Here is a 17423-nt window from a genome sequence, read left to right on the forward strand (position 1 = left end):
GCTCCCACAACGGGAAATGGCAGCTCCCTCGCGCGGCTGCCTCCCCACTGGACTACGCCCTCTTGTGTTATAATCTCTTTGGGTGCGTCAAAGTACCAATGTGCGTCATACCTTTTAGCTACCATACAACATAACGTACCCTCCGTCACAAAAAGTGACACACCTCTATGAGACATTTGCTAAAGATTCCACGGTCGACGGTCGATGCTAGATTACAGTGAGAGCGAGATTCTGGTGAGTTTGAACAACTTTTTAATATATAATTTCAATGAACAGCTTCACACACCGGTACCACTGATTTTTCAGAAATGTGAAATACAAGTCCTTTTCTTCCATCAGTCTTTTAATGTATCAGAAGGTTGGTCACAATCAATCGCTTCGGCCTTCGCTTTGCCGACTGCAACTGCAACTGCAGGTCACATGCACAGTCATGCATGGTTTTAAACGTAATACAGTTCATGACTATCATGCTACATACCGTGTCGCAGCGCAGCTTTGCCGACATGCTAGCCCGACCGGTGCAGACGCTGTTTACTACGCTATGCGAAAGCGCTGTCGCGACACATGTACAGCGACTGGGCTGTGTAAAATGCAAGCTTCGAGTAGTGAAAGTGATCTAGGCTCATGCAGTTCATGCAGTCGGCAAAGCGAATGCCAACCTGGCTTCCGAGTGGATGACTTGTATTGCTCAATTTCTAGTTCAAATGATCCACAACCTGAAATTTATGCATATTGCAAGCATAGCACTTTGTTCTGTGATTGAAAAAACTTCACTTCATTTGATCCAGCTGCACTGCAGTGCAAGCTGTGCTGTAGCTACGCTGATAATATCAGTCCGGGAAGCGAATATTTTTTCCGTACACGGAAACGCTACAGTACATGAATAAGTTGAGCTGAGTTTTTGAAGTACACCGTACGCAAGCGCATGGGACTCGAAACGCTCATGAGGAGGGTCCCCACTCTTAGTTCTGTGGTCCCCACTCGTGAGGAGGGTCCCTCCTCATGAGTATCCGTCCCTGTCGTGAGCACCTCCCGCCCCTCCCCCCCCCCCCCCCCTCACGAGGAGGTTTTGTTTTGTTTTTGTTTTTTGTTTTTTTGTATTTAGCTAAGTTAATACTCTCACATCTAACAGAATTAAAACCGCGAGTTGGTACATTGATTTTTTTGGAATATTGACTCCACTCTTATTGCTCAAATCAAATAATTCCGTCCTGTTTTTCCGACCAGAATAGAGTTTTAATAACTTGGTGTTGCGCGACCCGTGGAATAACATGTGCTCAGACGACGTTCCGCTGTACGGCGATGCCGTATCTACTGGGGTGAGCTCACGTGAAAGTTTCGCTCGTTTCTACTGCGGCTTTGACCGCTTCGCAGGCAGACCGGCCGCGCGATGGAATCGCAAATCTATCTTTGATTTGTATACATACGCTACTATACAAATGATGCACAGGATAGAGTGCGTTAGTGAAGGTGCGGCGCACTCGAGAGTATTGACAATGGTGCAACATGCACAAGGCTTATATTGCACCATTGTCAATACTCTTGAGTGCGCCGCACCTTCACTAACGCCACAAAATAATCCTGTGCATCATTTGTTTTATAAAATGGGTTGAAAACAAACAGCATTTTTCACGTACCTTTGTGGGTCAATACCAGTCAGCTACATGTTATATAGCACTCGCTCAAAAGTCAAGATGTTCGAAGATGTTCATCCCAATCATTTACGCACGTCGCACTCGGAAATCCCGCACATATAAGTACTGTACGTATAAGAGTATACGTACGCCACATGTTATGCACAAGAAAGGCCGGCTGGCAGCAGCCCGAACTAGAAGTTGTTTACAGGGTTGACGGCGCGTATAGTAGCGCGTGACGCACTTGTAACAACTGATTGAGTGCGCACTGCTAGTGTAAACATTGTGACGTTAGGCCGTGCATGTTAGTAAGAAAATAATGCACGCACACGTGACTCATTTCAGCGCTTCCAATTGGCTACATTCTTGAACCCATTTTATAAAACAAGCAAACGATACGAAAAATACCAACTTACCTTGAATTTTGATTATTTCTACGCACAGTTTCCTGCAAGGTGTTTGTGAGTATCTTTGATGTGCTCGCGCATTGTTGGGCAGTTTCAAGACTATTTTGTGCATGATTTGATATCGCATAAATATTCTCGTACTCGTGTACACGAGGCAACTGACCTATGGACGAGTACGAGAATATTTCTGCGATAATCACGCACAAAATAGTCTTGAAACCGCCCAACAATGCGCGAGCTCATCAAAGATACTCACGAAAACCTACTCAGCTCCTAGAATTTCAAATTTGAAAACACATGAATGAAATATCCACTTTGAAAAGAGGAAAAATGTGCGTAGAAATAATCAAAATTAAAGGTAAGTTGGTATTTTTCGTATCGTTTGCTTGTTGAAGCGTATGTAGATCTATACAAGTCAAAGATAGATTTGCAATTCCATCGCGTGACCAGTCTGCCTGCAGCAGAATGGTCAAAGCCGCTGTAGAATTGAGCGAAACTTTCATGTGAGCTCACCCCAGTAGATATGTCATCGCCGTACCGCGAAACGTCGTCTGAGTGCATGTTTCTACAGGTTGAGCGACATCGATTTATTAAAACTCTAATTTTTTTTGAAAAACAGGACGGAATTTTTTTCTTGATTTGAGCAATAAGAGTGGACAAAAAAATCAATGTGCCAACTCGCGGTTTTATTTCTGTTAGATGTGAGAGATAATTAGAATACAAAAATTCCTCGTGAGGGGGGCCCCGGGAGGTACTCACGAGGGGGACGGAGATACTCATGAGGAGGGACCCTCCTCACGAGAGGGTTTCCCGGACTGATATGTACTAGACGTCTATGTAGATTTAACATGTGTACACAAGCCTAGCAATATAACATTTTGATCAAAATACACCATCTAGATCTATTTAAAAAAAATGAAAATTCAAGCATGAAAATTAATTCATATGAAAGACAAACTACTGTACCTCTTTTATAGAGTCAGAAAAATAAATAGAAGTCTATTGAAAACAAAATATAAATATTATTAAATTATTATTTTGAATACGAATAGAATAGTTAGAAGAACACCAAGCTTCCGATGCATCTTGACGAGCTTCAGACTAGCGTATGTCTACACTGCAGTACCTGCCGGCGAGCTTGGCCAAAAAGCCACTGACAAGCCAGTGCCGACCAGCGAGCACCTGCTGAGCTGTGCTTCTTCCCAGCAACTCTGGGCCTGGAGGCCGGGGGAATTGTCTGTCCAAAGCTTTGAAGGTATGTATTTTGTTTTTGTTTTTACTTCCTCAGTTTTTGACCAGTGTTCTTAAAACTTGGCACACACATTGGTCTTGTAAGATGTGCAAGACATATTTGTCGAAGGTATGGGAAACTGTTGCCATGGTAACGGCACGTTTATTGCAGAAAGTCAGGGATAAATATTGCGGAGTGAACTACTTCCTCAGTTCTAGACCGATACTCACAACACCTGCACACACATAGGTAGGGACAGTGATTTTCTGTTTAGAAAAATGGTCTTTTCCATTTCTGAAAATATGTAATTCTGTTTCAAACTTGAGCTAAATTGGAAATTCTGTTCTGTCATAGAAAATGCACACAGCAAAAACATGAATTCCACTTTACAAAGGTGAGTTCCATGAGTTTTCAACAGAAAAGTACAAAACCCAAACGGATTTTCCATTTTGATTTACCAGTAAACGGAAATCACTGTCCCTACAATATGATCTTGGTGGTGGAACATGTAAGAAATATTTGTGGGTGTGTCAGAAACTTCTTTGCCATGGTAATGGCATATTATTAAATAAAAATCATGGAAAATATTGTGAAGTGAACTACTTCTTCAGTTTTTGACCGAAGTTTAATACTTGGTACATACATTGGTATCAGTGGGAAGAGGTGAAAAATAATTTTTTTGATGTGTGGGAAACAGCGTTGTCATGGTAATGGCATATTTATCGCAGAAAATCAGGGAAAAATCTTGCGGAGTGAACTACTTCCTCAGTTTTTTACTAATGCTCGTGAGACTGGGCGAACACATTGTTCTTGGTGGGAAGATATGCAAGACATTTTATGGATGTGACAGAAACCATGTTGTCATGGTAATGGCACATATTAATCTAAAAAAATCAGGGAAAAATATCGCAAAGTCAGATACTCAGTTTTTGACCATTGCTCATGACACCTGGTACATACGTTGGTATTGGTGAGAAGATGTGCAAGACATACAAATGTATTTTTTATGAGTGGGAAACTTGCTATGGTAACGGCAGAATTATTGCAATCGAAAACTTTTGCGGCATGAACTATTTCCTCAGTTTCTGACCAATGCTCACGAAACTTGACACATGGTTATAGCATATTCATCTAAAAAATAAAAAAAAATCAGGGAAAAACCCTCCAGAGTGAACTAATTTCTTATTTTTTGACCAATGCTCATGACACTTAATAGTACACACATTGGTCTTGGGAGGAAGACATGCCAGACATATTTTGGGGATGTGTCAGAAACTATGTTGCCTTGGTGATGGCATATTTATTGCAGGAAATCAGGGAAAAATCTTATGGAGTGAACTACTTCTTTAGTTTTCGACCAATGCTCAAGACTATTAAAACACACTTATTAATAGTCTCAAGACTTAGCACACTTATTGGTCTTGGTTGTTTTGAAGACAGACATATTTTTGGGATGTGTCAGAAACTGTTGCCATTTTTATTGCAGAAAATCAGGACAAATCTTGCAGAGAGAACTGCTTCCTCCTTTTTTTGACCAGTGCTTAATACGAGACTTGGTGGTGGGGAGGGGCTACTATTGATCATCTTCAGTGATATTTCTGGGGGGGTTTGGGCGGCTATGGAAGTGATTTAAATCAGTGATAAAAAAAAATCAGGGTGATTTAAATCACGATTTAAATCAAACCGATTTAAATCATGCCAACCCTGATACTGTAGCGTATGAAGTTAATAAACTAGCTAGAAAAAGAAGAACATACAAGATAGACAAAAAGATAGACTTGGAAACTAGAGTGCAGAAACTAGTACTGCATTTTTATATGCCGGAAAGGTAGTATTATGGTATGGTGTTCATCGTCTGTCTGTTAGCAGATGCTTGTGCGGATAACTCCTTTGTTATTCAACAGAATTTTTATGCCTCCGCCACAACGTGGTCGGAGGCATTATGTTTTGGGGGTTGTCCGTACGTCCGTCCCATTTTCGTTCTCACGATAACTTAACCATTTGACGGATCATTTTCACACTTTGCTCATGTAATGAATGCATACTAGGGTGACAATGATCTGATTAGATTTGGGGGTCATGAGGTCAAAGGTCAAAGGTCACAGAGGTCATAATACACACAAAAGTAGCCAGGTCTGGAGATGACTCTTGAATGGTTTGACATTTTAACTTCATACTTCATGCTTCATACAAAGTGTATATTCTCAGATCTGGCAAAGGGCGGAGGCATTAATTTCGACTGCATGCAGTCAAGATTATATGGTTTCATATTTGTTGCGATGAAAGGTATGGATGTGTAGATGTGCATAAAGGTGATATACCTTGCATATGACGAAGTGTTGCCAAGGTATCCACATTTTATTGAAAACATTAAACAAATCCGAGTTGGCATAATTATGCTTTAATTGAAACTGAAAGAGAACTGGCTTATTAATCTTTGGGCGTATAATGTTCTGAATCGCAGAACTTGTGTTCCGGTATGGTATTCAAACTGACTGACACAACATATGAGGGTCTAGTTTTATAATGTATTTCTCTTTTGCTTTCCAGTGTTTTTCAGACTCAAGTCAAGGCATTCAGAGGAAGGAAAATGGAGGTGGCTGAACAAAGCCAGAGCAAGGAAATTAAGGTAAAATAGTTTTTAAAAACAAAATGAAAATTTTCCTAGAATTTAAAGAGATGGCTATTTTGAAAAGAGGGGTAAAATGTGCCATACTCAATAGTACTGGACAAATTGAATGTCATAAATGAAGTGAAATTTCACTTCAATTGAATTTGATGGTGACACTTAAATGGAATGCTGCATTACACGTTCTGAGTAACACAATCATCATCAGTGATCCGTAATCAATATCCCAGGCCATGAAAAGTTTAGGGAAGCATTTGAAGTGATGAATGTATGTAAAGTTATTTAGAATCACAATTAAATGCTTGTTTTATTCCATTTGCTGACTTGCAGAAAAGTACTTACATGCCTCTCTGATGCAGGTCAATGTTTCATTTTGACATGACATTTAACCTGATCTTTATTGTGAACTGCCTAAACGTACATGATACATATCTTAATAACTTATTCATTTCAGTGTCAACTCATTGAAAATTGCCTGTATTGCTTTAGCTCAATGCATGATGAGCATTACATCATTGGTGTTCTTGTTTTTTATACCCCTGCCAAACAAAGTTTAAGGGGGGTAAATAGGAATCAGAGTACGGGCGGTCTGTTGCAAATCTTGCAGATCGAAGTCCTTTCTCAGTTTTTGACAAATAGTCATCAAACTTGGCATGTACATTGGTCTTGATGTGAAGATGTGCAAGTCATATTTTTGGGTTGAATGGGAAACTGTTGCTATGGTAATGGCATATTTATCACAGAAAATCGGGGAAAATTTTGAGGAGTGAAGTACTTCCTCAGTTTTTGACCAATGCTCACGAGACTTGGCACACACATTGGTCTTGATTGGAAGATTTATACGCAACCATATTTTATGGATGTGTGGGAAACTGCATTGCTATGATAACACTAATAATTTCAAAAAATTTCTCATGTATTGACGAATGCTCATTACACATAACACTTGTTTATTTTCCGCAGGGTGTGACCAGTGTGAATACACCAAAAGCACGTGTCCTTGCCACAGCCGTTCTTGAGATGAAAGAGGTCATCAAAAAATCTCTTATGGCAGCAACCATGGCTGAAGTAGAAAAGGAGTTGAAAGAGGCTTGTGCAGTTATTTCTAATCTTTCAGTGAACAGAATGTTGGTGTATGACAAATTCTTTGAGGAATATGTTGATGAACCAAACCATGTCCTAGTGGACAAAGACAAAATAATCCTCCATTTTGCATCAGCTACAATGCCTTCAACAACTGCAGCATCTTCAACAACTGCAGCACCTTTAACAACTTCAGCACCTTCAACAACTGCAGCACCTTCATATGCAAAGCTTTCAACATCACAGTCAGCCCTGGTTATCGCTAAAGGTGGCACCCTCAAGATCAGCTCAGAGCCTCCATTAGTGCAGGAATCCAGCCAGTCGCACTGTGGCCAGCTGTCTGAGAGAGATATAGAAGAAAGGGCGAAGATATTTGGCAGAGATGGGAAACATGTGAATCGTTATGGCAAGAGAATCAATGCAGTGGCACTTTCCTTAGCCAAAGAGGACCCATCACTTCTGCAAAACAGAGGGAATCTTCTCCAAAAAGCAAGACTGGCTCTTCACGAGTCTGGCTATGAGTATGCACATGGGAAAAAAACACGCAGTAAGAAATTTGGCACCGAGTGCCACAAGGCAAAAGAAGTTTCTAATCACAGTTGTGAAGTTGTACACCAGGACCGCCTAACTGAATTAACAGAAATTATCAGTAGCCTCCTAAGACAGGTTTCCTATTTGGAGAAGGGAAAAGAGCAAGCTGTAAATTCAAATCTGTATTGTAAGGCAGCTACTTTAGATCAGCAGGTATCTGAGATGAACCTGAAAATCTGGAAACTGCAGGTGGAGAAGACAGAGATCCAACGACATAACGTCAAGTTAGAAAAGAGAAGAAGTAGGAGAAAAGAGGCCAGAAGGCAGTCAAAGGAGACACAAAGTGCTCATGTAGATGGGTCAAAATTTTTAACGATGTACAATTGAGCCAAAACAACGCAAAATTTAAAAAGTAGGAAATTCTCCAAATCATTTATCTTACCTGAAAGAGTATAACTCAAGCTTTAATATGAACCCAATTATACTACAATGTACCTATTTGTGTATACACACATTCACATATTCCTTTATCTCTCCTTCTCCCTCTCTGTCTTTACTAAACCCCTCATTTACCCATTCTACCCTGTTCTTTCCATCTGTTCTACAATCAGGTGAAAGCTTTCATTGACTCTGTATCATTTTGATGGGGCCACCTTCCCTTTCACATTGTTGTATCTCTTTATCTTTGCAATTTTAAAATGTGCGGTCCATGATATGTATGTATGCATTCATTACTGTGAAAGCTAAATAGGATATAAATGTGTCATTTTTTCATTCTCCATCCCCATACAAACGTCTCCATTTATGTATGTACATGCATATGACTGTGTATGTATGTACAGTATGATTATACCTGTATATGTATGTATTATATAAACATCAAAATATTTGTTAAACCCATTTTTATCCAGTATGCCTTGTCCTTCCCATCTGCTCCGGCAGGCGAAATTTTTCACTGATGTCATTATTTTGATGGGGCTACTTTTCTGATTATGTTGCTGTTCATTACCGAGTATCTTTTTATTTTTCCAATATCTGTTAAAAATATGTGTGGTTTATGATATCTGTTTTACTGAGAAAGCTATGCAGGACATAAATATGTTATTTTTTTAACTCTCCCCCCCCCCCCCCATAGAAAGGTTTGTTTATTTGTGTGTATATGCAAATGACTGTGTATTTGTGTGTATTGTGTACACCTGTATATGTATTGTATACACATATCTACTTATTCCTATCTTTATCTCTCCTTCTCCCCCTATTCCTCTCGTATCTCTACTCCACATCTCTTCCGTACTGATACTTACCTTGAGAATCACTCTCATAATGTTATCTTTTCCCCCATATTTCTGCAAATTCTGAGTGGAGAAAAATGAAATTTTTATCCATATTTTTGGACAGTTAGACGAATTATTCTGTGAATTTGATGTTGTTACTTTGATGATGTTTAAAGAAGAATGTGGGTCACGGGGCTTTGTAGGGGTCGGTTGAGAGTGCTAGGGTATATAAGTTACATGTGATAATTCAGCCATCAGAATGAAATTTTGTTATGAAATTTAAAGGTCATGTTTACCTTTGGGAGCAGTGATTTCAAAATGTTCAAGATATCACATTTGATGCATATGTGTAGGTCTGTTGTGTCACAAAACATCCTACCATATACAATTTTCACAATAAAGCCTAAAATATAAGGAGATATCAGTGTTTTTCTCAATAAACCGTAACTGCAGACGGTTTAGTCTGGAAACATTCATTTCTTATTATAACTATTGTTCACATTTTGTGTATTTAACAACGCTTAACATCGATTATACGGATTAAAATTCTAACAGTGGTTATTTCTATCCCTGACTCACATATTAGAACTATTTTAAAGCACTAATAATGGGTTTTTGTTTCATCTGCAAATGGTAAATCATGCCTTTAAAAACAGTTGATTTAATTATATTGGGGGTTGTGCAATCACATTTCTAAATATCTTTTATTCATCAGTCATGTAAACCTGACGTTTTGTAGCTTTATTGGAGTAGAGGCAAATCAGTCCTCACAGCATTTTTTGTGTAGTTCTGTTTGTTTTGACAAATGCGGAATATGTTCTTATCTTGCATAATGCTCAACCTATTGATTTGTGTAATTATGATATTTTCCCACTCATTTCTATCACACATGTAAATGCTTTATTCTGTAATTGTCTGAATGTTTGAATTTGTATGTACATATTGTGGTGAATACCCCCCCCCCAGTACATTTTTCCCAAAAATCTTTTTCTAAGTGCAGACTTTAGATATTATGCAGAATCACGATCGTGATACATTACACATTCATTTTACACATTGTAGGCAGGAGGTACCGATAACACCATAGATTATAGTATGTGGGACTAAGCTGCGATTGTTTAGCGAACCCTAACTTGTCACATGAATCTAAGGTGCATACAATACCTGTTTCCGTAGCTGGTCAAGCTGTGAGGTATTCATACTTCTAAATTACCATAATTCATTGTTTTTGATGTGTATCCTGAATAATTAAGCTTGATTTATACTCCGAACCCCGACTGTCCCATTTGTAGTTCGCGGGTTCCCCTGTGTATTAGATGTGCAACCTGTTAGTTGTCTTGGTGATATTGAACGCTAACGTAGGGGGCGCAGTACAACAAAGGGCTTAATTATGGGACTTTTAGCCAATGAGCGGCCAGAATCGCCGTATATAAAGGTGGCGGGAAGCTTGATTCATCACTTTTCGGGAAATTCACTTCTGCAAGCACTCTCATCAGCATCACTTCTTTAGTCACACCAGTTCTCTCATCAATCGTCCTCAACCTCCATCACTGTAAGTCTCACTTGCTTTCTTTTATGCCTCATAGAGCTATGTCATAATATATGTCAGTGACTGATGTATCTGGTTTAATGATATTAAATGTTGATAATTAAGAATGATTGTTGGCAATGATGGTATAGAAGGAGTTCAATAGTAAAGTGACCAAAGTGTAACAACTTAGACAGATAGAAGATATTGACCAAGATGGAGATACTGTATTCAGTCGTATGATTTATTGTCTCATGATTCAATTCATTTACTGTTTTTATTAGATGAGACCAAGGAGAGACAACAGAAGAGGGTAAAGAGAGGTGCAAATTTGGGATCCGGGGATCCCACGATAGGGGAACATGGATTTATTAAAATATTCTTGACTTTTTGGACTCTCTCTATGACTACGGATTTTCAACAAATTAATAACTTTTCATGACACAATTATTCATGTTTGGCTCATCTTCAGTAGATGTGAATTTTGATACTTTTGAATTGGAATGCAGAAAAGAAACATTTTTGTGGTCTGGGTAAATCATTTATTATGTAATACCAATTTACAGAAACTTTGCCATACATTAAGAACTTAGTTCGAAGTGGTAAAGCGTACCTCAATAGGAAACAAGTGATGTACAATTGAATCTGCTGTACTGGTCAAGTTGGTATTCTTTGGCATGGTTACCATACATTACATTGGTATACAGCTGTAGACAGGTTATGAAGTATAAGTCCAGGTATTGTGGCAAGATTACTATGGAACGAATGTGTGTTATAGGAATCTATAGCAGAAGTCAGTATGTTACAAAGGCATAAATAAGATTGTATAAGGATGTGTATACATGCAAGTATAGCATGTATGGATGCATTGCAAAGCATCTTCCCTCAATATAAGTTAGCACGGTTCTTCAGCAGTATTGATGCTTGTGCAAGTACAGGTACATGTATGTACCCCTCCCCTTATTCTACCCTTACCCCCCCCCCCCCCCCCCTCCCCCCCTTTTCAACTCTGACTCCCGAGTATTGTCGACCCATCTGGAGTGGAAATCCTGCACAAGGATAACAGTTTTCGTGCTGAACAAGCACAGTCGAAAGATGGTACATGGCGTTAGCAATACAGAGCCTGGTGTTTACTTGCCGAATAGGCATAACTTGTATTTTTCATCCACTTGTGAATGTGATCTTAGTATCATTCCTGCATCTAGGCTGGAGTCTGGCAAGCAAGAGGATCTGAACCAACCTGGGTTCCAGTCACCATGTCAGTTGGAGAATTTGGACCTTTTTGCCTGCCGTTGTTCCCCTTCCCCCATTCCCCCCCCCCCCCCCCCCCCCCCGACGATAGAATGTGTGATAGACTTCACTTGGCATTAAGGAGAGTGGTTCACTTTTGTAGTGATGGTTCACATTTTTATGTGAGGATTGTACTACATGCCAATGTTGAAAATATAAATTCTCATAGTTACTTATAAATGTTCTTGAAAGTTATGGAACAGGTTGGAAAACACAGACAGTTGTTTTTATGAGAAGAATCTACCTGTCATAGTTGCCGGGAGATAGAATCTTGAGGCCAGTAACTATAAGCGAACATGTGTAAATTGCAATGTCTTCTAAGTGGCACTGTGTGGCACCAAACCAGTGACCATGTTAGGGAATAGTAATTGGGGCGGAAAAGGCCATGAAAGCCCGCCGTAGGGTGCAGAGGAGTGGATTGGGAAGAAGAATGTTTTTATACTGGAGAGTGGTTAATGTTTGATTGCTGGCATGAGGACATGGAGGACGTTTGGGGATCTGAGGTAGAGACACTGTCATATTAACTAGGTAGGAGGTTTGGAAGACCGAGAGAGTACATAAGGGGCCTGCTCGGAGCAAGGTTATGGTTGTGGATAAGAATGTAATGAAGGATGGAAAGAACGGTTGTTAAATGTCACAAATATAGAATCTAAGCATTGCTCTAAACGATAGGATAGCTACTGTTAAAATAAACTCTACTATTTACAATAGTAGGCAACAGAATTGTGTGTGAGGGTTTACTACATACTTAGTCTTATGTGAAGATACTTAGTCCCACGGTAACCTTTCCTATTCTTAAACAAAATGTCTGCACTTAGCTTTTCTTTTCTCTTTTGTTACAGTCAGTACAGAGCCATAGAAGTACCACCAGTATATCTACATACAGTCAAACTCGGATACCTCGAATTCGTCGGGACTGAAGAAAATGGTTCGACGTACGCGAATTTCGAGGTACGCGTACGTCGAATTTTCTTCGACTTATCCGATGTTTATCGATGTTCAACGTTTATCGATGTTCAATATGGTGTCTGTTATAGTGAATACTGATTGTTTGCATGCTTTTCAATTTGAATTGAATCAACTTTTATATGAATGAATTGAGTGAAAATCGGAAATGAAATCAAAATTTCAGAAATACAGATTTTGGTGGCCCGATCGCGCCACCAAAAAAAAAAAAAAAAGTCGGATGTTTGCCTTTACTTTTCAAAATGAACAGCGGTAACAATTGGCTACGTAAGATGCTAAAATAAATGTCAGAGTTTTGCGTTTAATTGTGGAAATGAATGACGGTAATATTCGACTCGGTATGATACTAAAATAAATGTCGGATGTTTGCTCATACTTTTGGAAATGAATAACGATAAGACTCAGCTCTATATGGTGCTAAAACTAATGTTAGATATTTCATTTTGCGTTCGGAATTGAATAAGGATAACATTCGGCTCCGGAAGACGCTGAAATAAATGTCGAATTTTTGCTATGACGTTCGGAAATGAAAAACAACATTCAACTCCGTACGATGGTTAAATAAATGTCGGATGTTTCATTATACTTTTGAAAGTAAATAGCAATAGCATTCGGCTCCGGAAGATGCTAAAATAGATGTCAGATGATCGTTTTTATGTTCGGAAGAAAATAGCAGTAATATTCTGCTCCATCATGTCCATATGATGCTAAAATAACTGTCTGATGTTTGCTTTTAAATTTCGAAATGAATAACAGTAACATTCAGCTGCGTTAAATGGTAAAATCAATGTTTGATGTTTGATTTGACGTTCGGAAAAGAGTAACAATAATATTCAACTCCTGACAATGATAAAATAAATGCTGGATGTTTGCTTTTATGTTCGAAAGTAAATTGCAATAACATTTAGCTCCGGAAGATGCTAAAATAAATGTCGAATGTTTGCTTTGATGTTCTGAAGTGAATAACAATAATATTCAACTCCGTACGCTGATAAAATAAATGCCGGATGTGTGCTTTTACGTTCGAAAGTAAATGTCAATAGCATTCAGCTCCGGAAGATGCTAAAATACATGTCGAATGATTGCTTTTACGTTTGGCATGTTTGGAAGTGAACAACAGTAACATTCTGCCCCATACGATGATAAAAAAAAAAAAATTGGATATTTGCTACGGTACATTTCAAAATAAATATCAGTAACATTCAGCTATACGTTTCATAGTCCAAAATGTCTGATGTCTGCCTTGACGTTCAAAAATGAAAAACAGTCACATTCGGCTCCTTGCGATGATAAAATAATTGTCAGATGATTCATTTCACTTTCGGAAGTGGATAGCAGTAACATTCGGCTCCGTTCGATAATGAAATAAATGTCGGATGTTTAAAATGAATAACGGTAATAATATTATTCTGCTCAGTACGATGCAAAAATAAATAACAGATTGTTGCCTTAAATTTTGGAAATGATTAATGGTATTAATCCGCTCAGTTAGATGCTAAAACAAATAGCGGATGTTTGCTTTCACGTTTGGAAATGGATTAGGATAGTATTCAGCTCCGTAAGATTCTAAAATGAATGTCGGTTGTTTGCTTTTACATTTAAAAATGAATAACGGTAACTTTCGGCATTTCACAATGCTAAAACAAATGTCGGATGCTAACAAATATCAGCAAATGTTCCCATTTTCTCATTTCAAACGTAAGTTTTGACCTCCTCAATATAGGGGCATCAACTTTTATAATAATATCTACGCCTATTTGTCAAATCTTTAAACACAGAGTAAGATGATTGAATTTTCTATTCATTTGTTATAGACATGGACATCTGTATCACTTCAATAATGCTTAATATTAATTTGTCTATGTTTAGTAGGACCGATTTAGTTTTTCTAATGTTTTTCCTGATTTTTTTTTTGTCACCAAATTTTACTTTCGACCACCAGAAAATAAAAATCAATGATATTGGTGGCCCGATAAAACTTAGTGCGGAGCCCTGTGTATTCTATTCATCATTGTGATCGGCCTATACTTCCAGATTTTCATAATCGCATTGCTGGAAAAAAAAAAGTTTCAGTGCTTGCGTTCTCGGGGAAGTAAACTTCGTGAAAGGCAAAAAAAAAATAGTTTAAAAAAAGGCACTACGAGGTAGATTGATGTTTTGACAGTGTACAGAGCGTGATTAATGGCAGAGACATAACTGTCAACGTAAGCAGGTGCGCCCCGACGGTTGAGAAATCTACGCGCACGGTATGACTGTCTCGATCAAAAATCAAAACACAGTGGTTAAAGAAAAGCAAATGATGGGGCAGCGCGTAGTGCTATCGTAAAGCACTCCATTGGCACGGGTGCTACGTGCATACCATGTACGTGTGTTGGTAGGTGTTGGGGATTTTCCTTGTCAGCTGTGTATCGGGTATTTCTTCTTGGGCGCGCGATTGTTCTGGTCTCAGAATATTTACAATCGAGTGTGAAAACATGTGACATGTCTTCGCTGTCCACGCGCGCTTAATCGGAGATGCTGAGTGATGTTTACAATTTCGATTCGAGCAACATGCTGGGAAAAACAATAAGTTAATTAAGATCGGGACATTAGATTTCCCTTCGAGGTAACCGAATTTCGAGTTATCTTTTTCGAGCTACGCGAATTTTAATACACGGAAACTCCATAGGAACAATCGGGACTTTCATTTTGCCCCCGAGGTAAGTGATATTCGGCTTATCCGACGTCGAGGTATCCGAGTTTGACTGTATTGTAGAACGGATGAAGTTAGAACTCTAACGTTAAGTGGACTGAGATACACATACAATTACATTGTACAAAGTGTAAATGAGTTTGTTTGAATTGCATTTTACTATGGTTTCCAAAGACCAAATGCCTTGTAAATAGTTCTGTAATAACAAGTGATCAAGGTTATTACATCTGAACCTAACGTTGTAAACTACAATTTCTTACTGTCACTACTGTTCTTGTACATACCTGGTTGCCTGTGCGTCACGATTAGTGTCCAGTGAGTGTTGATGTGAAGTACCAGTTTCCTGTAGTCGTATCGTAGTGTGAATTGTAGCCTGTATGTTCTCCTTAGGAACAAGTCAGTTGTAGTTTGAAGTCTAAGTACATGTAGGTAAAATTATCACAATAAGTCTGCTTGATGCGGACGCCTTTCTCCATCGAATTATAAACCCGCTCGGAAGCAATTGAATGTTACCATGCTACTCGCGAGACGAAGTGTGGTGTTTGTGACAGTGTTAGTGTAGTGGAGTGGCAATGTGAGGCTGCCTGTAGCGTGGAACTTTGACACTGGCTGTACGTGTGGTGTGAGACCACGAGGTGCTTAGATGTGGTTTGCATATTGCGCGCGTGTGCTGATTATATGGACTGTTGGATGCGCAGTAGTGAATGTTAAGTGTATGTGCACACAACATGACAGTTAGACACACACGCTGTTTTCTAAGATCAAGTTACAACCAATCACATGCCTAGTGTCTGACATAACTATTCCTGCTCACAGCTGTTCTAAGATAGCCTTTCACTCCACTGTTAGGGTCGCTTGACACCAAGTCAACTGATCACGGAGGTCATGACTCCTAAAACCATGTGGTGGCAGCAACAGAATTTTAGACGAAGGACACTCTCGCGTTACAATATTTTGTTATATTATACGCAATTTAGCCCTTGGGCTACGACATGTGATATGAATAAATAAACCCTTCAATAAATAAATAAGCGGAATTTCCATCCCGCAATTCTCGTGAATAAAAGTCCACTTCCGAAACAAAAGTCAGCTCTAACTGAGCTACAAATAATAACAATCCACAAAACAATGATGGTGCAATGATGCACGGTAAAAGTGACGAATAAAACTTTATTTAGACTGCGAGGAGGGAACTTATTCCCTTGTGCATAACATGCGAAGAAGCGATATGACTGCGCGCGCGTCGAGCGGGCTCTCTCACTGTGAGTTCTTGCGTAAACTCACGAAATGAAATATACTCTTTTCTTTTTCATTGCACGAACAATCAGCTGTTTGACCACCGACTTATTTAAAGTCTATGCTGACATGAAATGCCAATGCTACAGTATGATGATACACACAGAAATACCTTGATGGTTTATACTTTATCAAAGTTATACAATGCTGATGAAGGGAATATGATTGCCTACACAGATAAAAGAACATGCCATATTTAAAGTAAGTCTATCAAAAAGTAACTGACATAAACTCTTAATTTGATGAATAAAGTCCAGTCATGAGTGAGTCATGCATTAAAAGCTTCAAATAATCTAGCTGAATGACTGAAGAGAAGCATAAAGGGAAAACAAAAACTACAAATTGTGGGAAATGTGTTTGCAAGATAACCATCAACTGTTGAGAAAGTTTTAAATGCTAGCTGAAAAGTGGATCTACTCCATCCTTTTTGATTGAATGCTTCAGATCGACCGATCCATCAAACATAAAATCATTTCTGCTTTTCCGTAGATGGCCTGAACTTATCGTATTATATCACCTGTAGATTGATAATACAGTAAATTTATTTAAATGCTTTTCATGAGATATATTAAATTTATACATTTCCTGAAAGAAGTACACCAACGGACAACGATAAGGAAGTTTGCTTCACGACATTCCATAAATATTACAAGTGGATTAGTCACACCAGGTTCAGATTATTGTGCTCAGAGAATAAGGCCTTGTAACCTCTAAGCAAAAAAGTATGTCGGTTTCTATCTACAACAATGTAGTCTGCTATATAAACACATATATTGCTCTACAGGCGTATGTTTGATGCCCTCTCGTACAAGGAACACAAATGTGAAATTATAACTTCCAATCAAAATTAAAAATTTCAGAG

At 38.7% G+C, this 17423-nt stretch overlaps 1 long non-coding RNA gene across 1 annotated transcript; it reads left to right on the plus strand.

Annotated features, from left to right (window-relative positions):
* Positions 1-3156: 3156 nt before the first annotated feature.
* Positions 3157-6997, plus strand: LOC139725015 (uncharacterized). Its single transcript, XR_011710527.1, has 3 exons — positions 3157-3296; positions 5823-5901; positions 6865-6997. It is a non-coding gene; the product is annotated as an uncharacterized lncRNA (long non-coding RNA).
* The last annotated feature ends 10426 nt before the right edge of the window (positions 6998-17423 follow it).

This window comes from Diadema antillarum, unplaced genomic scaffold (genome assembly GCF_040938485.1).
Source record: "Diadema antillarum isolate AM-2024a unplaced genomic scaffold, OU_Dant_1.0 seq00000009_RagTag, whole genome shotgun sequence".
In the NCBI taxonomy this organism is placed as follows: domain Eukaryota; kingdom Metazoa; phylum Echinodermata; class Echinoidea; order Diadematoida; family Diadematidae; genus Diadema; species Diadema antillarum.